This window comes from Dama dama, chromosome 22 (assembly GCF_033118175.1).
Source record: "Dama dama isolate Ldn47 chromosome 22, ASM3311817v1, whole genome shotgun sequence".
Lineage (NCBI taxonomy): Eukaryota > Metazoa > Chordata > Mammalia > Artiodactyla > Cervidae > Dama > Dama dama.
Genome location: NC_083702.1, coordinates 62,354,314 through 62,375,972, shown reverse-complemented (window position 1 = coordinate 62,375,972; position 21,659 = coordinate 62,354,314).

The window sequence follows — 21,659 nt, the reverse complement described above, 5'->3', positions numbered from 1 at the left end:
AAAAGAGCCTGAAAAGGTGTGAAAAATATGAAGAGCTTGAAAATGTGTCAAAAATATGAGTAACCTGAAACGGTCTGAAAAATAAGAGGAGCTTGAAATGGTGTTCAAAAACATGAAGAGCCTGAAAAGGTGTGAAAAATATGAAGAGCTTCAAAAGGTGTGAAATACAATAGGAGCATGAAACGGTCTGAAAAGTAGGAGGAGCATGAAGCAGTGTTGAAAAACATGAAGAGCCTGAAAAGGTGTGACAAATATGAAGAGCTTCAAAATGTGTGAAATACATTAGGAGCAAGAAACGGTCTGTAAAATAGGAGAATCATGAAACGGTGTTGAAATACATGAAGAGCCTAAAAGGTGTGAAATATATGAAGAGCTTCAAAAGGTGTGAAAAATATGAGGAGCATGAAACGGTCTGAAAAATAGGAGAGGCTGAAACTTTGTGGAAATACATGAAGACCCAAAAAATGTGTGAAAAATATGAAGAGCTTCAAAAGGAGTGAAATTCATGAGGAGCATGAAACGGTCTGAAAAATAAGAGGAGCATGAAGCCGTGTTGAAAAACATGTAGAGCCAGAAAAGGTGTGAAAAATATGAAGAGCTTCAAAAGGTGTGAAAAATATGAAGAGCTTCAAAAGGTGTCAAAAATTAGATGAGCATGAAACGGTCTGAAATATAGTAGGGCATGAAGCGGTGTTGAAACACATGAAGAGCCTGAAAAGGTGTGAAAAATATGAAGGGCTTCAAAAGGTGTGAAAAATATGAGGAGCATGAAACGGTCTGAAAAATAGAAGCAGCATGAAACGGTGTTGAAAAACATGAAGAGCCTGAAAAAGTGTGAAAAATATGAAGAGCTTCAAAAGGTGTCAAAAATTAGATGAGCATGAAACGGTCTGAAATATAGTAGGGCATGAAGCGGTGTTGAAAAACATGAAGAGCCTGAAAAGGTGTGAAAAATATGAAGAGCTTCAAAACGTGTCAAAAATATGAGGAGCACGAAATGGTCTGAAAAATAGGAGGAGCATGAAACGGTGTTCAAAAACATGAAGAGCCTGAAAAGGTGTGAAAAATATGAAGAGCTTAAAAAGGAGACAAAATTATGAGGAGCATAAAACTGTCTGAAAAATACGAGGAGCATGAACCGGTGGTCAAAAACATGAAGAGCCTGAACAGGTGTGAAAAATCTGAAGAGCTTCAAAAGGTGTCAAAAATATGAGGAGCATGAAACGGTCTCAAAAATAGGAGGAGCATGAAGCGGTGGTCAAAAACACGAAGAGCATGAAAAGGTGTGAAAAATATGAAGAGTTTCAAAAGTTGTCAAAAATATGAGGAGCATGAAATGGTCTGAAAAATAGGAGAAGCAAGAAGCAGGGTTGAAAAACATGTAGAGCCTGAAAACGTGTGAAAAATACGAAGAGCTTCAAAAGATGTGAAAAATATGAAGAGCTTTAAAAGGTGTCAAAAATGAGATGAGCATGAAACGGTCTGAAAAATAGTAGGAGAATGAAGCGGTGTTGAAAAACATGAAGAACCTGAAAAGGTGTGAGAAATATGAAGAGCTTCAAAAGGTGTCAAATATATGAGGAGCATGAAACGGTCTGAAAAAGAGGAGGAGTATGAAGCGGTGTTGAAAAACATGAAGAACCTGAAAAGGTGTTTAAAATATTAAGAGGTTCTAAAGGTGTAAAAAATATGAGGAGCATGAAACGGTCTTAAAAATACGAGGAGAATGAAGTGGAGTTGAAAAACATGAAGAGCGTGGAAATGTGTGAAATATATGAAAAGCCTCAAATCCTGTCAAAAATATGAGGAGCATGAAACGGTCTGAAAAAGAGGAGGAGTATGAAGCGGTGTTGAAAAACATGAAGAGCCTGAAAAGGTGTGTAAAATATTAAGAGGTTCTAAAGGTGTCAAAAATATGAGGAGCATGAAACGGTCTGAAAAATACGAGGAGCATGAAGCAGTGTTGAAAATCATGAAGAGCGTGAAAAAGCGTGAAAAATATGAAGAACTTCAAAAGGTGTAAAATGAGATGAGAATGAAACGATCTGCAAAATAGGAGGAACATGAAATGGTGTTCAAAAACATGAAGAGCATGAAAAGGTGTGAACAATATGGAGAGCTTCAAAAGTTGTGAAATACATGAGGAGGATTAAATGGTCTGAAAAATAGGAGGAGCATGAAGCGGTGTTCAAAAACATGAAGAGCCAGAAGAGGTGTGAAAAATATGAAGAGCTTCAAAAGGTGTGAAAAATGTGAGGAGCATAAAACGGTGTGAAAAATAGGAGGAGCAAGAGGCGGTGTTCAAAAACATGAAGAGCCTGAAAAGGTGTGAAATATATGAACAGCTTCAAAACGTGTCAAAAATATGAGGAGCATGAAACGGTGTGAAAAATAGGAGGGGCAAGAAGGGGTGTTGAAAAACATGAAGAGCCTGAAAATTGTGAAAAATATAAAGAGCTTCAAAAGATGTGAAAAATATGAAGAGCTTGAAAAGGTGTGAAAAATGAGATGAGCATGAAACGCTCTGAAAAATAGGAAGAGCATGAAGCGGTGTTGAAAAACATGAAGAACCTGAAAAGTTGTGAGAAATATGAAGAGCTTCAACAGGTGTCAAAAATATGAGGATCATGAAACGGTCTGAAAAAGAGGAGGAGCAAGAAGCGGTGTTGAAAAACATGAAGAGCCTGAAAAGGTGTGAAAAATATGAAGAGCTTCTAAAGGTGTCAAAAATATGAGGAGCATGAAAGGGTCTGAAAAAGAGGAGGAGCATGAAGCGGTGTTGAAAAACATGAAGAGCCTTAAAAGGTGTGAAAAATATGAAGAGCTTCAAAAGTTGTCAAAATATGAGGAGCATGAAACGGCCTGAAAAATAGGAGGAGCATGAAACGGTCTGAAAAATAGGAGGAGCATGAGTCGGTGATGAAAACATTAAGAGCATGAAAAGGTGTGAAATATATGAAGAGCTTCAAAAGGTGTGATAAGTATCATGAGCTTCAAAGGCTGTCAAAAAAGAGATGAGCATGAAACGGTCTGAAAAACAGGAGGAGCAAGAAGCGGTGTTGAAAAACATGAAGAGCCTGAAAAGGAGTGAAAAATATGAAGAGCTTCAAAAGGTGTGAAAAATATGAGGAGCATGAAACGGTCTAAAAAACAGGAGGAGCATGAAGCGGTCCTCAAATACATGAAGAGACTGAAAAGGTGTGAAAAATATGCAGAGCTTAAAAATGAGACAAAATTATGAGGAGCATGAAACGGTCTGAAAAATAGGAGAAGCATATAGTGGTGTTGAAAAACATGAGGAGCCTGAAAAGGTGTGAAAAATATGAAGAGCTTAAAAATGTGTGAAATACATGAGGAGCATGAAACGATCTGAAAAATAGGAAGAGCATGAAGCAGTTTTCAAAAACTTGAAGAGCCTGAAAAGGTGTGAAAAATATGAAGAGCTTCAAAAGGTGTCAAAAATATGAGGAGCATGAAACGGTCTGAAAAATAGGAGGAGCATGAAACGGTGTTCAAAAACTTGAAGAGCCTGAAAAGGTGTGAAAAATATGAAGAGCTTCAAAAGGTGTCAAAAATATGAGGAGCATGAAACGGTCTGAAAAATAGGAGGAATAGGAAGCAGTGTTCAAAAACATGTAGAGCCTGGAAAGGTGTGAAAAATATGAAGAGCTTCAAAAGTTGTCAAAAATATGAGGAGCATGAAACGGTCTGAAAAATAGGAGAAGCAAGAAGCAGGGTTGAAAAACATGTAGAGCCTGAAAACGTGTGAAAAATACGAAGAGCTTCAAAAGATGTGAAAAATATGAAGAGCTTTAAAAGGTGTCAAAAATGAGATGAGCATGAAACGGTCTGAAAAATAGTAGGAGAATGAAGCGGTGTTGAAAAACATGAAGAACCTGAAAAGGTGTGAGAAATATGAAGAGCTTCAAAAGGTGTCAAATATATGAGGACCATGAAACGGTCTGAAAAAGAGGAGGAGTATGAAGCGGTGTTGAAAAACATGAAGAACCTGAAAAGGTGTGTAAAATATTAAGAGGTTCTAAAGATGTAAAAAATATGAGGAGCATGAAACGGTCTTAAAAATACGAGGAGAATGAAGTGGAGTTGAAAAACATGAAAAGCGTGAAAATGTGTGAAATATATGAAAAGCCTCAAATCCTGTCAAAAATATGAGGAGCATGAAACGGTCTGAAAAAGAGGAGGAGCATGAAGCGGTGTTCAAAAACATGAAGAGTCTGAAAAGGTGTAAAAACATGAAGATCTTCAAAAGGTGGGAAAAATATGAGGAGCATGACACGGTCTGAAAAATAGGAGGAGCATGAACCGGTGTTGAAAAACATGAAGAGCCGGAAAAGTTGTGAAAAATATGAAGAGCTTCAAAAGGTTTCAAAAATATGAGGAGCATGTAACGGTCTGAAAAATAGGAGGAGCAAGAAACGGTGTTCAAAAACTTGAAGAGCCTGAAAAGCTGTCAAAAATATGAAGAGCTTCAAATGGTGTCAAAAATATGAGGGGCATGAAACTGTCTGAAAAATAGGAGTAACATGAAGCAGTTTTCAAAAACATGTAGAGCCTGAAAAGGTGTGAAAAAAATGAAGAGCTTCAAAAGGTGTCAAAAATATGAGGAGCATGAAACGGTCTGAACAATAGGAGGAGCATGAAATGGTGTTGAAATACATGAAGTGCCTGAAATGGTGTGAAAAATATGAAGAGCTTTAAAACGTGTCAAAAATATGAGGAGCATGAAACGGTCTGAAAAATAGGAGGAGCATGAGGCGGTGTTGAAAAACATTTAGAGCCTGAAAACGTATGAAAAATATGAAGATCTTCAAAAGGTGTGAAAAATATGAACAGCTTCAAAAGGTGTAAAAAATGAGATGAGCATGAAGCGATCTGAAAAATAGGAGGAGCATGAAGTGGTGTTAAAAAATATGAAGAGCCTGAAAAGGTGTGAAAAATATGAAGAGCTTCAAAAGGTGTCAAAAATATGAGGAGCATGAAACGGTCTGAAAATTAGGAGGATCATGAAACGGTGTTCAAAAACATGAAGAGCCTGAAAAGGTGTGAAAAATATGCAGAGCTTCAAAAGGTGTGAAATATATGAGGAGCATGAAACGGACTGAAAAATAGGAGGAGCATGAAGCCGTGTTCAAAAACATGAGAGCCTGAAAAGGTGTGAAAAATATGAAGAACTTCAAAAGGTGTGAAATACATGAAGAGCATGAAACGGTCTGAAAAATAGGAGAAGCATGAAACGGTGTTCAAAAACTTGAAGAGCCTGAAAAGGTGTGAAAAATATGAAGAGCTTTAAAAGGTGTCAAAAATATGAGGAGCCTGTAACGGTCTGAAATATAGGAGGAGCATGAAACGGTGTTCAAAAACTTGAAGAGCCTGAAAAGGTGTGAAAAATATGAAGAGCTTCAAAACGTGTCAAAAATAAGAGGGGCATGAAAGGTTCTGAAAAATAGGAGGAATATGAAGCAGTGTTCAAAAACATGTAGAGCCTGGAAAGGTGTGAAAAATATGAAGAGCTTCAAAAGGTGTCAAAAATATGATGAGCATGAAAAGGTTTGAAAATTAAGAGGAGCATGAAACGGTGTTGAAATACATGAAGAGCCTGAAATGGTGCGAAAAATATGAAGAACTTCAAAAGGTTGGAAAAATATGAAGAGCTTCAATAGGTGTCAAAATGAGATTAGCATGAAACGGTCTGAAAAATAGGAGGAGCATGAAGTGGTGTTGATAAACATGAAGAGCATGAAAAGGTGTGAAAAATATGAAGAGCTTCAAAATGTGTGAAATACATGAGGAGCATGAAACGGTCTGAAAAATACGAGGAGCATGAATCGGTGTTCAAAAACATGAAGAGCCATGAAAAGGTGTGAAAAATATGAAGAGCTTCAAAAGGTCAGAAATACATGAGGAGCAAGAAACGGTCTCAAAAATAGGAGGAGCATTAAGTGGTGTTGAAAAAGATGAAGAGCCTGAAAACGTGTGAAAAATATGAAGAGCTTCAAACGGTGCCAAAAATATGAGGAGCATGAAACGGTCTGAAAATAGTAGGAGCATGAAGCGGTGTTGAAAAAGATGAAGAGCCTGAAAAAGGGTGAAAAATATGAAGAGCTTCAAAAGGTGTGAAATATATGAAGAGCATGAATCGGTCTACAAAATAGGAGGAGCATGAAACGGTGTTCAAAAATATGAAGAGCCTGAAAATGTGTGAAAAATATGAAGAGCTTCAAATGGTGTCAAAAATATGAGGAGCATGAATCGGTCTGAAAAATATGAGGAGCATGAAGGGGTGTTCAATAATAAGAAGAGCCTGAAAAGCTGTGAAATATATGAAGAGCTTCAAAAGGTGTCAAAATATGAGGAGCATGAAACGGTCTGAAAATAGGACAAGCATGAAATGGTGTTGAAAAACATGAAGAGCCTGAAAACGTGTGAAAATATGAAGAGCTTCAAAAGGTGTGAAAAATATGAAGAGCTTCAAAAGGTATCAAAAATGAGATGAGCATGAAACGGTCTGGAAAATAGGAGGAGCATGAAGTGGTGTTCAAAAAAAAGAAGAGCCTGAAAAGGTGTGAAATATATGAAGAACTTCAAAAGGTGTGAAAAATATGAAGAGCTTCAAAAGGTGTCAAAAATATGAGGAGCATGAAACGGTCTGAAAATTAGGAAGAGCTAGAAGCGGTGTTGAAAAACCTGAAGATCCTGAAAATGTGTGAAAAATATGAAAAGCTTCAAAAGTTGTGAAAAATATGAAGAGCTTCAAAAGGTGTCAAAAATGAGATGAGCATGAAACGGTCTGAAATATACGAGGAACATGAAGTGGTGTTGAAAAACATGAAGAGCCTGAAAATGTGTGAAATATTTGAAGAGCTTCAAAATGTGTCAGAAATGAGAGGAGCATGAAACGGTCTGAAAAATAGGAGGAGCATGAAGCGGTGTTGAAAAACATGAAGAGCCTGAAAAGATGTGAAAAATATGAAGAGCTTCAAAATGTGTCAAAAATATGAGGAGCATGAAATGGTCTGAAATATAGGAGGAGCATGAAACGGTCTGAAAAATAGGAGGAGCATGAAGCGGTCTGAAAAATAGGAGGAGCATGAACCGGTGTTCAAAAACATGAAGAGCCTGAAAAGGTGTGAAATATATGAAGAGCTTCAAAAGGTGTGCAATACATGAGGAGCATGAAACAACCTTAAAAACAGGACGAGCATGAAGCTGTGTCCAAAATCATGAGATTTTCAAAAGGTGTGAAAAATATGAAGAGCTTCAAAAGGTGTCAAAAATAGGAGGAGCATGAAGCGGTGGTCAAAAACATGAAGAGACTGAAAAGGTGTGAAAAATATGAAGAACTTCAAAAGGTGTCAAAAATATGAGGAGCATGAAACGGTCTGAAAATTAGGAGGAGCTAGAAGCAGTGTTGAAAAACATGAAGAGCCTGAAAAGGTGTGAAAAATATGAAGAGCTTCAAAAGGTGTCAAAAATAGGAGGAGCATGAAGCGGTGGTCAAAAACATGAAGAGCCTAAAAGGTGTGAAAAATATGAAGAACCTCAAAAGGTGTCAAAAATATGAGGAGCATGAAACGGTCTGAAAATTAGGAGGAGCTAGAAGCAGTGTTGAAAAACATGAAGAGCCTGAAAAGGTGTGAAAAATATGAAGAGCTTCTAAAGGTGTGAAAATTATGAGGAGCAGGAAACGGTCTGAAAAATAGGAGGATCATGAAACGGTGTGGAAAAACATGAAGAGCCTGAAAAGGTGTGAAAAATATGAAGAGCTTCAAAAGGTGTGAAATGCATGAGGAGCTTGAAACGGTCTGAAAAACAAGAGGAGCATGAAGCAGTGTTGAAAAACATGAAGAGCCTGAAAACGTGTGAAAAATATGAAGAGCTTCAAAAGGTGTGAAAAATATGAAGAGCTTCAAAAGGTGTCAAAAATGCGATGAGAATGAAATGGTCTGAATAATAGGAGGAACATGAAGTGGTGTTGAAAAACATGTAGAACCTGAAAAGGTGTGAAAAATATGAAGAGCTTCAAAAGGTGTCAAAAATATGAGAAGCATGAAACGATCGAAAATTGGAGGAGCATGAAGAGGTTTGAAAAACATGAAGAGCCTGAAAAGGTGTGACAAATATGAAGAGCTTCAAAAGGTGTCAAAATTATGAGGAGCATGAAACGGTCTGAAAAAAAGGAGGAGCATGAAGCGCTGGTCCAAAACATGAAGAGCCTGAAACACTGTGAAAAATATGAAGAGCTTCAAAATGTGTCAAAAATATGAGGAGGATGAAAAGGTCTGAAAAATAGGAGGAGAATGAAGCGGTGTTTAAAAACATGAAGAGCCTGAAAAGGTGTGAAAAATATGAAGAGCTTCAAAACGAGTCAAAAATATGAGTAGGATAAAACCGTATGAAAAATAGCAGGAGCATGAAACGGTGTTGAAAAACATGAAGAGCATGAAAAGGTGTGAAATATATGAAGAGCTAGAAAAGGTGTCAAAATTATGAGAAGCATGAAACGGTCTGAAAAATACGAGGAGCATGAAGCGGTGTTGAAAAACATGAAGAGCCTGAAAAGGTGTGAAAAATATGAATAGCATCAAAAGGTGTCAAAAATATGAGGAGCATGAAACTGTTTGACAAATAGGAGGAGCATGAAGCGGTGTTCAAAAACATGAAGAGCCTGAAAAGGTGTGAAAAATATGAAGAGCTTCAAAAGGTGTGAAAATTATGAGGATCAGGAAGCGGTCTGAAAAATAGGAGGAGCATGAAGCGGTGTTGAAAAACATGAAGAGCCTGAAAAGGTGTGAAAAATATGAAGAGCTTCAAAAGGTGTTAAAAATATGAGGTGGATGAAACGGTCTGAACAATAGGAGGAACATGAAACTATCTGAAAAATAGAGGAGCAAAAAGCGGTGTTAAACAACATGAAGAGCCTGAAAAGGTGTGAAATATCTGAAGAGCTTCAAAAGGTGTCAAATATATGAGGAGCATAAAACAGTCTGAAAAATAGGAGGAGCATGAAGCGGTGTTCAAAACATGAAACCCTGAAAAGGTGTGAAAAATATGAAAAGCTTCAAAAGGTTTCAAAAATATGAGGAGCATGAATAGGTCTGACAAATAGGAGGAGCATGAAGCGGTGTTCAAAAACATGAAGAGCCTGAAAAGGTGTGAAAAATATGAAGAGATTCAAGGGTGTTAAAATTAGGAGGAGCATAAAACGGTCTGAAAAATAGGAGGAGCATGAAGCGGTGTTGCAAAACATGAAGAGCCTGAAAAGGTGTGAAAAATATGAAGAGCGTCAAAAGGTGTCAAAAATAGGAGGAGAATGAAACTGTCTGAAAAAAAGGAGGAAGATGAAGTGGTGTTGAAAAATATGAAGAGCCTGAAAAGGTGTGAAAAATATGAAGAGCTTCAAAAGGTGTCAAAAATATGAGAAGCATGAAACTACTGAAAAATAGGAGGAGCATGAAGCGGTGTTGAAAAACATGAGGAGCCTTAAAAGTTGTGAAATATGTGAAGAGCTTCAAAGGTGTCAAAAATATGAGGGGAATGAAACGGTCTGAAAAATAGGAGGAGCATGAAGCCGTGTAAAAAAACATGAAGATCCTGAAAAGGTTTGAAATATATGAAGAGCTTCAAAAGGTCTCAAAAATATGAGGAGCATGAAAGATTCTGAAAAATACGATGAGAATTAAGCGGTGTTGAAACACATGAAGAGCCTGAAAAAGTGTGAAAAATATGAAGAGCTTAAAAAGGTGTCAAAAATATGAGGAGCGTGAAACGGTCTGAAAAACAGGAGGAGCATGTAGCGGTCCTCAAATACATGAAGAGACTGAAAAGGTGTGAAAAATATGCAGAGCTTAAAAAGGAGAAAAAATTATGAGGAGCATAAAACTGTCTGAAAAATACGAGGAGTATGAACCGGTGGTCAAAAACATGAAGAGCCTGAACAGGTGTGAAAAATATGAAGAGCTTCAAAAGGTGTCAAAAATATGAGGAGCATTAAAACGGTCTCAAAAATAGGAGGAGAATGAAGTGGTGTTTAAAAACATGAAGAGCCTGAAAAGGTGTGAAAAATATGAAGAGCTTCAAAACGTGTCAAAAATATGAGTAGCATAAAACGGTCTGAAAAATAGGAGGATCATGAAGCGGTGGTCAAAAACACGAAGAGCATGAAAAGGTGTGAAAAATATGAAGAGGTTCAAAATGTGTAAAAAATTTGAGGAGCAAGAAACGGTCTGAAAAATAGGAGGAGCATGAGGCGGTGTTTAAAAACATGAAGAGCCTGAAAAGGTGTGAAAATTATGAAGAGCTTCAAAAGGTGTCAAATATATGAGAAGCATGAAACAGCCTGAAAAATTGGATAAGCATGAAACGGTTTTGAAAAAGATGAATAGAATGAAAAGGTGTGAAAATTATGAAGAGCTTCAAAAAGTGTCAAGAATATGAGAAGCATGAAATGACCGAAAAATAGGAGGAGCATGAAGAGGTGTTGAAAAACATGAAGAGCCGTAAAAGGTTTGAAATATATGAAGAGTTTCAAAGGTGTCAAAAATATGAGGAGAATGGAACGGTCTGAAAAATAGGAGGAGAATGAAGCAGTGTTGAAACACATGAAGAGCCTGAAAAACTCTGAAAAATCTGAAGAGCTTAATAAGGTGTCAAAATTATGAGGAGCATGAAACGGTCGGAAAAATAGGAGGAGCATGAAGCGGTCCTCAAAAACATGAAGAGCCTGAAAAGGTGTGAAAAATATGAAGAGCTTCAAAAGGGGTCAAACATATGAGGAGCATGAAACGGTCTGAAAAATAGGAGGAGCATGAAGTGGTGTTCAAAAACATGAAGAGCCTGAAAAGGTGTGAAAAATATGAAGAGCTTCAAATGGTGTCAAAAATATGAGGAGCCTGAAACGGTCTGAAAAATAGGAGGAGCATGAAGCGGTGTTCAAAAACATGAAGAGCCTGAAAACTTGTGAAAAATATGAAGAGCTTCACAAGATGTGAAAAATATGAACAGCTTCAAAAGGTGTCAAAAATGAGATGAGCATGAAGCAATCTGAAAAATAGGAGAAGCATGAAGTGGTGTTGAAAAACATGAACAGCCTGAAAAGGTGTGAAATATATGAAGAGCTTCAAAATGTGTCAAAAATATGAGGAGTATGAAACGGTTTGAAATGTAGGAGCAGCATGAAACGGTGTTTAATAACATCAAGAGCCTGAAAAGGTGTGAAAAATATGAAGAGCTTCAAATGGTGTCAAAAATATGAGGAGTATGAAACGGTCTGAAATATAGGAGGAGCATGAAGCGGTGTTGAAAAATTTGAAGAGCCTGAAAAGATGTGAAAAATATGAAGAGCTTCAAATGGTGTGAAATACATGAGGAGCATGAAGCGGTCTGAAAAATAGGAGGAGCATGAAGCGGTGTTGAAAAACATGAAGAGCCTGAAAAGGTGTGAAAAATCTGAAGAGCTTAAATGGTGTGAAAAATATGAGGAGCATGAAATGGTCTGAAAAATAGGAGGAGCATGAAGCGGTGTTCAAAAACATGAAAAAATATAAAAATAAATAAAAAAAATACATAAAAAAAAACATGAAGAGCCTGAAAACGTGTGAAAAATATGAAGAGCTTCAAAAGGTGTCAAGATTGAGATGAGCATGAAACGGTTTTAAAGATATTAGGAGCATGAAGTGGTGTTCAACAACATGACGAGCCTGAAAAGGTGTGAAAAATATGAAGAGCTTCTAAAGGTGTCAAAAATATGAGGAGCATGAAACGGTCTGAAAAATACGAGGAGCCTGAAACTGTGTTCAATAATATGAAGAGCCTGAAAAGGTGTGAAAAATATGAAGAGCTTCAAAAGGTGTCAAAAATATGAGGAGCATGTAATGGTCTGAAAAATAGGAGAACCATGAACTGGTGTTGAAAAACATGAAGAGCCTGAAAAGGTGTGAAAAATATGAAGAGCTTCAAAAGGTGTCAAAAATATGAGGAGCATGTAATGGTCTGAAAAATAGGAGAACCATGAAGTGGTGTTCAAAAACATGAATAGCCTGAAAAGGTGTGAAAAATATGAAGAGCTTCAAAAGGTGTGAAAAATATGAAGAGCTTCAAAAGGTGTGAAAAATATGAAGAGCTTCAAAAGGTGTGAAATACATGAGGAGCATGAAACGGTGTGAAAAATAGGAGGAGCATGAAGCGGTGTTGAAAAACATGAAGAGACTTAAAATGTGTCAAATATATGAAGAGCTTCAAAAAGTGTGAAAAATATGAAGAGACTCAAAGGTGTCAAAAATATGAGGAGCAAGAAACGGAATGAAAATAGGAGGAGCATGAAACGGTGTTCAAAAACATGAAGAGCCTGAAAAGGTGTGAAAAATATGAAGAGCTTCAAAAGGTGTCAAAAATATGAGGAGCATGAAATGGTCTGAAAAATAGGAGGAGCGTTGTAGCGTTGGACAAAAATTTGAAGAGCCTGAAATGGTGTGAAATATATGAAGAGCTTCAAAAGGTGTGAAATACATGAGGAGCATGAAACGGTCTGAAAAATAGGAGGAGCATGAAGCGGTGTTGAAAAACATGAAGAGCCTGAAAAGGTGTGAAAAATATGATGAGCTTCACAAAATGCGTAAAATATGAGGAGCATGAAACTGTCTGAAAAATAGGAGGAGCATGAAGCCGTCTTGAAAAACATGAAGAGCCTGAAAGGGTGTAAAAAATATGAAAAGCTTCAAATGGTGTCAAAGTATAAGGAACGTGAAACGGTCTGAAAAATAGGAGGAGCATAAAGTGGTGTTGAAAATCATGAAGAGCCTGAAAAGGTGTGTAAAATATGAAGAGCTTCAAAATGTGTGAAATACATAAGGAGCTTGAAACGGTCTGAAAAATAGGAGGAGCATGAAGCGGTGTTGAAAATCAGGAAGAGCCTGAAAATGTGTGAAATATATGAACAGCTTCAAAAGATTTGAGAAATGAGAGGAGCATGAAACGGTCTGAAAAATAGGAGGAGCATGAAGCGGTATTCAAAAACATGAAGATCCTGAAAAGCTGTGAATTTATGTCAAGCTTCAAAAGGTGTGGAAAATATGAGGAGCAGGAAACGGTCTGAAAAATAGTAGGAGCATGAAACGGTGTTAAAAAACATGAAGAGCTTCAAAAGGTGTGAAACATATAAAGAGCTTCAAAAGGTATCAAAAATATGAGGGGCATGAAACGGTCTGAAAAGTAGGAGGAGCGTGAAACGGTGTTCAAAAACATGAAGAGCCTGAAATGGTGTGAAAAAATATGAGGAACTTCAAAAGGTGTCAAAAATATGAGGAGCATGAAACGCTCTGAAAAGTAGGAGGAGCGTGAAACGGTGTTCAAAAACATGAAGAGCCTGAAATGGTGTGAAAAAATATGAGGAACTTCAAAAGGTGTCAAAAATATGAGGAGCATGAAAGTGTCTGAAAAATAGGAGCAGCATGAAACTGTGTTCAAAAACATGAAGAGTCTGAAAAGGTGTGAAATATATGAAGAGTTTCAAAAGGTGTCAAAAATATGAAGAGCATGAAACGGTCTGAAAAATACGAGGAGCATGAAGCGTGGTTGAAAAACATGAAAAGCCTGAAAAGGTGTGAAAAATATGAAGAGCTTCAAAAGGTGTCAAAAATATGAAGAGCATGATATGGTCTGAAAAATATGAGGAGCATGTAACTGTGTTCAAAAACATGAAGAGCCTGAAAAGGTGTGAAATATATGAAGAGCTTCAAAAGGTGTCAAAAATATGAAGAGCATGAAACTGTCTGAAAAATAGGAGGAGCATGAAATCGTCTGATAAATAGGAGGAGCATGAAGCGGTGTTGAAAAACATGAAGAGCCTGAAAAGGTGTGAAATATATGAAGAACTTAAAAGGAGTCAAAAATATGAGATGCAAGAAACGGTCTGAAAAATAGAAGGAACATGAAGCGGTGTTGAAAAACGTGAAGATCCTGAAAAGGTGTGAAAAATATGAAGAGCTTTAAAAGGTGTCAAAAATATGAGGAGCATGAAATGGTCTGAAAAATAGGAGGAGCATGAAGCGGTGTTGAAAAACATGAAGAGCCTGAAAAGGTGTGAATAATATGAAGAGGTTCAAAAGGTGCCAAAATTATGAAGAGCATGAAACAGTATTAAAATTAGGAGGAGAATGAAGCGGTGTAGAAAAACATGAAGAGCCAGAAAAGGTGTGAAATATATGAAGCTTCAAAAGGTGTCAAAAATATGAAGTGCATGAAACGGTCTGAAAAATAGGAGGAGCATGAAATGGTGTTGAAAAACATAAAGTCCTTGAAAGGTGTGAAAATTATGAAGAGCTTCAAAAGGTGTCAAAAATATGAAGTGCATGAAAAGGTCTGAAAATTAGGAGGAGCATGAAACGGTGTTCAAAAACATGAAGAGCCTAAAAACGTGTGAAAAATATGAAGAGCTTCAAAGGTGTAAAAATTATGAGGAGCAAGAAACGGTCTGAAAAATAGGAGGATCATGAAAAGGTGTTGAAAATCATGAAGAGCCTGAAAACGTGTGAAGAATAAGAAGAGCTGCAAAAGGCGTCAAAAATATGAGGAGCATGAAACGGTCTGAAAATTAGAAGAAGCATGAAACGTTGTTGAAAAATATGAAGACCATGAAAGGGTGTGAAAAACATGAAGATCTTAAAAAGGTGTCAAAAGTATGAGGAGCATGAAACGGTCAAAAAATAGGAGGAGCATGAGACGTTGATGATAAACATGAAGAGCATGAAAAGGTGTTAAAAATATGAAGAGCTTAAAAAGGTGTCAAAAATATGAGGAGCAAGAAACGGTGTTGAAACACATGAAGAGCCTGAAAAGGTGTGAAAAATATGAAGAGCTTCAAAAGGTGTCAAAAATATGAGGACCATAAAACGATCTGAAAAATATGAGGAGCCTGAAACGGTCTGAAAAATAGGAGGAGCATGAAACGGATTTGAAAAACATGAAGAGCATGGAAAGGTGTGAAAAATATGAAGAGCTTCAAAAGGTGTCAAAATATGAGGAGCCTGAAACGGTCTGAAAAATAGGAGGAGCATGAAACGATGTTGAAAAACATGAAGAGCATGGAAAGGTGTGAAAAACTTGAAGAGCTTCAAAAGGTGTCAAAATATGAGGAACATGAAATGGTCTGAAATATAGCAGGAGCAAGAAAAGGTGTTAAAAAACATGAAGAACTTGAAAAGGTGTGAAACATATGAGGAGCATGAAAAGGTTTGAAAAATAAGAGGATCATGAAGCGGTGTTGAAAAACATGAAGAGCCTGAAGGTGTGAAATATATGAAGAGCTTCAAAAGGTGTCAAAAAATGTGGAGCATGAAACGGTCTGAAAAACAGGAGGAGCATTAAGCGGTGTTGAAAAAAATGAAGAGCCTGAAAAGGTGTGAAAAATATGAAGAGCTTCAAAAGGTATCAAAAATATGAGGAGCATGAAACGGTCTGAAAAATAGGAGGAGCATGAAGCGGTGTTCTAAAACATGAAGAGCATGGAAAGGTCTGAATAATATAAAGAGCGTCAAAAGGTGTAAAAAATATGAGGAGCACGAAACGGTCTGAAAAATAGAAAGAGCCTGAAAAGGTGTTGAAAATCATGAAGAGCCTGAAAAGTTGTGAAGTATAAGAAGAGCTGCAAAAGGCGTCAAAATTATGAGGAGCATGAAACGGTCTGAAAATTAGAAGAAGCATGAAACGGTGTTGAAAAATATGAAGACCATGAAAAGGTGTGAAAAAAAAGAAGAGCTTAAAAAGGTGTCAAAAATATGAGGAGCATGAAACGGTCAAAAAAATAGGAGGAGCATGAGACGTTGTTGATAATCATGAAGAGCATGAAAAGGTGTGAAAAATATGAAGAGCTTCAAAAGGTGTCAAAAATATGAGGAGCATGAAACAGGCTGAAAAATAGGAGGAGCATGAAGCGGTGTCGAAAAACATGAAGAGCATGAAGAGTTGTGAAAAATAGGAAGAACTTCAAAAGGTGTCAAAAATATGAGGAGCAGGAACGGTATGAAAATAGGAGGATCATGAAGACGTGTTGAAAAACATGAAGAGCCTGAAAACGTGTGAAAATTATGAAGAGCTTCAAAAGGTGTGAAATATATGAAGAGCTTCAAAATGTGTCAAAAATGAGATGAGCATGAAATGTTCTGAAAGATAGGAGGGGCATGAAGCGGTGTTGAAAAACATGAAGACCCTGAAAAGGTGTGAGAAATATGAAGATCTTCAAAATTTGTCAAAAATATGAGGAGCATGAAACGGTCTGAAAAATAGGAGGAGCAAGAAGTGATGTTTAAAAACATGAAGAGCCTGAAAAGGTGTGAAAAATATGAAGATCATCAAAAGATGTGAAAAATATGAGGAGCATGAACCGGTCTGAAAAATAGGAGGAGCATGAAGCGGTTTTGAAAAGCATGAAGAGTCTGAAAAGGTGTGAAAAATATGAAGATCTTCATAACGTGTCAAAAATATTAGGAGCATGAAACTGTCTCAATAATATGAGAAGCATGAAGTGGTGTTGAAAAACGTGAAGAGACTAAAAATGTGTGAAAGATATGAAGAGCTTCTAAAGGTGTGAAAAATATGAAGAGCTTCAAAAGGTGTCAAAAATGAGATGAGCATGAAACGGCCCGAAAAATAGGAGGAGCATGAAGTGGTGTTGAAAAACATGATGAGCCTGAAAAAGTGTGAAATATATGAAGAGCTTCAAAAGGTGTCAAAAATATGAGGAGCATGAAACGGTCTGAAAATTAGGAGGAGCATGAAGCGGTGTTGAAAAACATGAAGAGCCTGAAAAGGGGTGAAAAATATGAAGAGCTTCAAAAGGTGTCAAAAATATGAGGAGCATGAACAGTCTAGAAAATAGCAGGAGCATGAAGCGGTCTTGAAAACCATAAAGAGCCTGAAAAGGTGTGAAAAATAAGAAGAGCTTCAAAATGTTTCAAAATTATGAGGGGAATGAACGGTCTGAAAAATAGGCGGAGCATGAAGCGGTGTTGAAAAACATGAAGAGCCTGAAAAGGTGTGAAATATATGAAGACTTTCAAAAGGTGTGAAAAATATGAAGAGCTTCAAAGGTGTCAAAAATGAGATGAGCATGAAACGGTCTGAAAAATAGGAGCATCATGAAGCGATGTTCAAAAATATGAAGAGCCTGAAAAGTTGTGAAAAATATGAAAAGCTTCAAAAGGTGTTAAAAATGAAACGAGCATGAAACGGTCTGAAAAACAGGAGGATCAAGAAACGGTGTTGAAAACATGAAGAGCCTGAATACGTGTAAAATATGAAGAGCTACAAAAGGTGTCAAAAATATGAGGAGCATGAAACGGTCTGAAAAATAGGAGGAGAATGAAGCTGTGGTGAAAAACAAGAAGAGACTGAAAAGGTGTGAAAAAAATGAATAGCTTCAAAAGGTGTAACAAATATGAGGACCATGAAACAGTTTGAAAAATAGGAATAGCATGAAACGGTGTTCAAAAACATGAAGAGTCTGAAAAGGTGTGAAAAATATGAAGAGCTTCAAAACGTGTCAAATATATGAGGAGCATGAAACGGTCTGAAAAATAGGAGGAGCATGAAGCGGTGTTGAAAAACATGAAGATCCTGAAAAGGTGTGAAAAATATGAAGAGCTTCAAAAGGTGTGAAAAATATGAAGATCTTCAAAAGGTGTCAAAAATATGAGGAGCATGAAACGGTCTGCAAAATAGGAGAGGCATGAAGTTGTGTTGAAAAACATGAAGAGCCTGAAAATGTGTGAAATATATGAATAGCTTCAAAAGGTGTAACAAATATGAGGACCAAGAAACGGTTTGAAAAATAGGAAGAGCATGAAACGGTGTTCAAAAACATGAAGAGCCTGAAAAGGTGTGAAAAATATGAAGAGCTTCAAAATGTGTCAAAAATATGAGGAGCATGAAACGGTCTGAATAATAGGAGGAGCCTGAAACTGTGATCAAAAACTTGAAGAGCATGAAAAGGTGTGAAAAATAGGAAGAGCTTCAAAAGGTGTAACAAATATGAGGACCATGAAACAGTTTGAAAAATAGTAATAGCATGAAACGGTGTTCAAAATATGAAGAGCCTGAAAAGGTGTGAAAAATATGAAGAGCTTCAAAACGTGTCAAATATATGAGGAGCATGAAACGGTCTGAAAAATAGGAGGAGCATGAAGTGGTGTTGAAAAACATGAAGAGCCTGAAATGGTGTGAAATATATGAAGAGCTTCAAAATGTGTGAAAAATATGAGGAGCTTCAAAAAGTTTCAAAAATATGAGGAGTAAGAAACGGTCTGAAAAATACGAGGAGCATGAAGAGGTGTTGAAGAAAATGAAGAGCCTGAAAAGGTGTGAAAAATATGAAGAGCTTCTAAAGGTGTCAAAAATATGAGGAGCATGAAGGTCTGAAAAATAGGAAGAGCATGAAGTGGTGTTGAAAAACATGAAGAGCCTGAACACGTGTGAAAAAATATGAAGAGCTTCAAAAGGTGTGAAGAATATGAAGAGCTTCAAAAGGTGTCAAAAATGAGATGAGCATGAAACGGTCTGAAAAATAGGAGGAGCATGAAGTGGTGTTGAAAAAAAAAGAAGAGCCTGAAAACTGTGAAATATATGAAGAGTTTCAAAAGGTGTCAAAAATATGAGGAGCATGAAACGGTCTGAAATATAGGAGGAGCATGAAGCGGTGTTGAAAAACATGAAGAGCGTGAAAAGGTGTGAAAAATATGAAGAGCTTCTAAAGGTGTCAAAAATATGAGGAGCATGAAACGGTCTGAAAAATAGGAGGAGCATGAAGCGTTGTTCAAAAACATGAAGAGCGTGAAAAGGTGTGAAAAATATGAAGAGCTTCAAAAGGTGTCAAAAATATGAGGAGCATGAAACGGTCTGAATAATAGGAGGAGCATGAAGCAGTGTTGAAAAACATGAAGAGCCTGAAAACGTGTGAAAAAATATGAAGAGCTTCAAAAGGTGTGAAAAATATGAAGAGATTAAAAAGGTGTCAAAAATGCGATGCGCATGAAACGGTCTGAAAAATAGGAGGAGCATGAAGTCTTGTTGAAAAAAAAGAAGAGTCTGAAAAGGTGTGAAATATATGAAGAGCTTCTAAAGGTATCAAAAATATGAGGAGCATGAAACGGACTGAAAAATAGGAGGAGCATGAAGCGGTGATCAAAAACCTGAACAGCCTGAAAAGGTGTGAAAAATATGAAGAGCTTCAAAACATGTGAAAATTATGAGGAGCATGAAACGGTCTGAAAAATAGGAGGAGCCTGAAACTGTGATCAAAAACTTGAAGAGCCTGAAAAGGTGTGAAAAATAGGAAGAGCTTCAAAAGGTGTAAAATACATGAGGAGCATGAAACTCTCTGAAAAATAGGAGGAGCATGAAGATGTGCTCAAAAACATGAAGAGCCTGAAAAGTGGTGAAAAATATGAAGAGCTTCAAAAGGTGTCAAAAATATGAGGAGGATAAAGCGGTCTGAAAAATAGGAGGAGCATGAAGCGGAGTTCAAATACATGAAGAGCCTGAAATGCTGTGAAAAATATGAAGACCTTCAAAAGGTGTCAAAAATATGAGGAGCATGAAAAGGTCTGAAAAATAGGACGAGCATGAAGCGGTGTTGAAAAACATGAAGAGCCTGAAAAGGTGTGAAAAATATGAAGAGCTTCAAAAGTTGTGAAAAATATAAAGAGCTTGAAACGGTCTGAAAAATAGGAGGATCAAGAAACGGTGTTGAAAAACATTAAGAGCCTGAATACGTGTAAAATATGAAGAGCTACAAAAGGTGTCAAAAATATGAGGAGCATGAAACGGTCTGAAAAATAGGAGGAGCATCAAATGCTGATCAAACACATGAAGGGCCTGAAAAGTTTTGAAAAATATAAAGAGCTTCAAAAGGTGTGAAATACATTTGGACATGAAACGGTCTGAAAAATAGGAGGAGCATGAAATGCTGATCAAACACATGAAGGGCCTGAAAAGTTTTGAAAAATATAAAGAGCTTCAAAATGTGTGAAATACATTTGGACATGAAACGGTCTGAAAAATAGGAGGAGCATGAGGCGGTTTTCAAATACATGAAGAGCCTGAAAAGTGTGAAAAATATGAAGAGCTTCAAAAGGTGTCAAAAATATGAGGAGCATGAAACGGTCTGAAAAATAGGAGGAGCATGAAGCTGTGTTGAAAAACAAGAAGAGCCTGAAAAGATGTGAAATATATGAATAGCTTCAAAAGGTGTAACAAATATGAGGACCATGAAACAGTTTGAAAAATAGTAATAGTATGAAACGGTGTTCAAAAACATAAAGAGCCTGAAAAGGTGTGAAAAATATGAAGAGCTTCAAAACGTGTCAAATATATGAGGAGCATGAAACGGTCTGAAAAATAGGAGGAGCATGAAGTGGTGTTGAAAAACATGAAGAGCCTGAAATGGTGTGAAATATATGAAGAGCTTCAAAATGTGTGAAAAATATGAGGAGCTCCAAAAAGTGTCAAAAATATGAGGAGCAAGAAACGGTCTGAAAAATACGAGGAGCATGAAGAGGTGTTGAAGAAAATGAAGAGCCTGAAAAGGTGTGAAAAATATGAAGAGCTTCTAAAGGTGTCAAAAATATGAGGAGCATGAAGGTCTGAAAAATAGGAACAGCATGAAGTGGTGTTGAAAAACATGAAGAGCCTGAAAAATGTGAAAAATATGAAGAGCTTCAAAAAGAGTCAAAAATATGAGGAGCATGACACGGTCTGAAAAATAGGAGGAGCATGAAGCGGTGTTAAAAAACATGAAGAGCCTGAACACGTGTGAATAAATATGAAGAGCTTCAAAAGGTGTGAAGAATATGAAGCGCTTCAAAAGGTGTCAAAAATGAGATGAGCATGAAACGGTCTGAAAAATAGGAGGAGCATGAAGTGGTGTTGAAAAAAAAAAGAAGAGCCTGAAAAGCTGTGAAATATATGAAGAGTTTCAAAAGGTGTCAAAAATATGAGGAGCATGAAACGGTCTGAAATATAGGAGGAGCATGAGGCGGTTTTCAAATACATGAAGAGCCTGAAAAGTGTGAAAAATATGAAGAGCTTCAAAAGCTGTCAAAAATATGAGGAGCATGAAACGGTCTGAAAAATAGGAGGAGCATGAAGCTGTGTTGAAAAATAAGAAGAGCCTGAAAAGGTGTGAAATATATGAATAGCTTCAAAAGGTGTAACAAATATGAGGACCATTAAACAGTTTGAAAAATAGTAATAGCATGAAACGGTGTTCAAAAACATGAAGAGCCTGAAAAGGTGTGAAAAATATGAAGAGCTTCAAAACGTGTCAAATATATGAGGAGCATGAAACGGTCTGAAAAATAGGAGGAGCATGAAGTGGTGATGAAAAACATGAAGAGCCTGAAATGGTGTGAAATATATGAAGAGATTCAAAATGTGTGAAAAATATGAGGAGCTCCAAAAAGTGTCAAAAATATGAGGAGCAAGAAACGGTCTGAAAAATACGAGGAGCATGAAGCGGTGTTGAAGAAAATGAAGAGCCTGAAAAGGTGTGAAAAATATGAAGAGCTTCAAAAGGTGTCAAAAATATGAGGAGCATGAAACGGTCTGAATAATAGGAGGAGCATGAAGCAGTGTTGAAAAACATGAAGAGC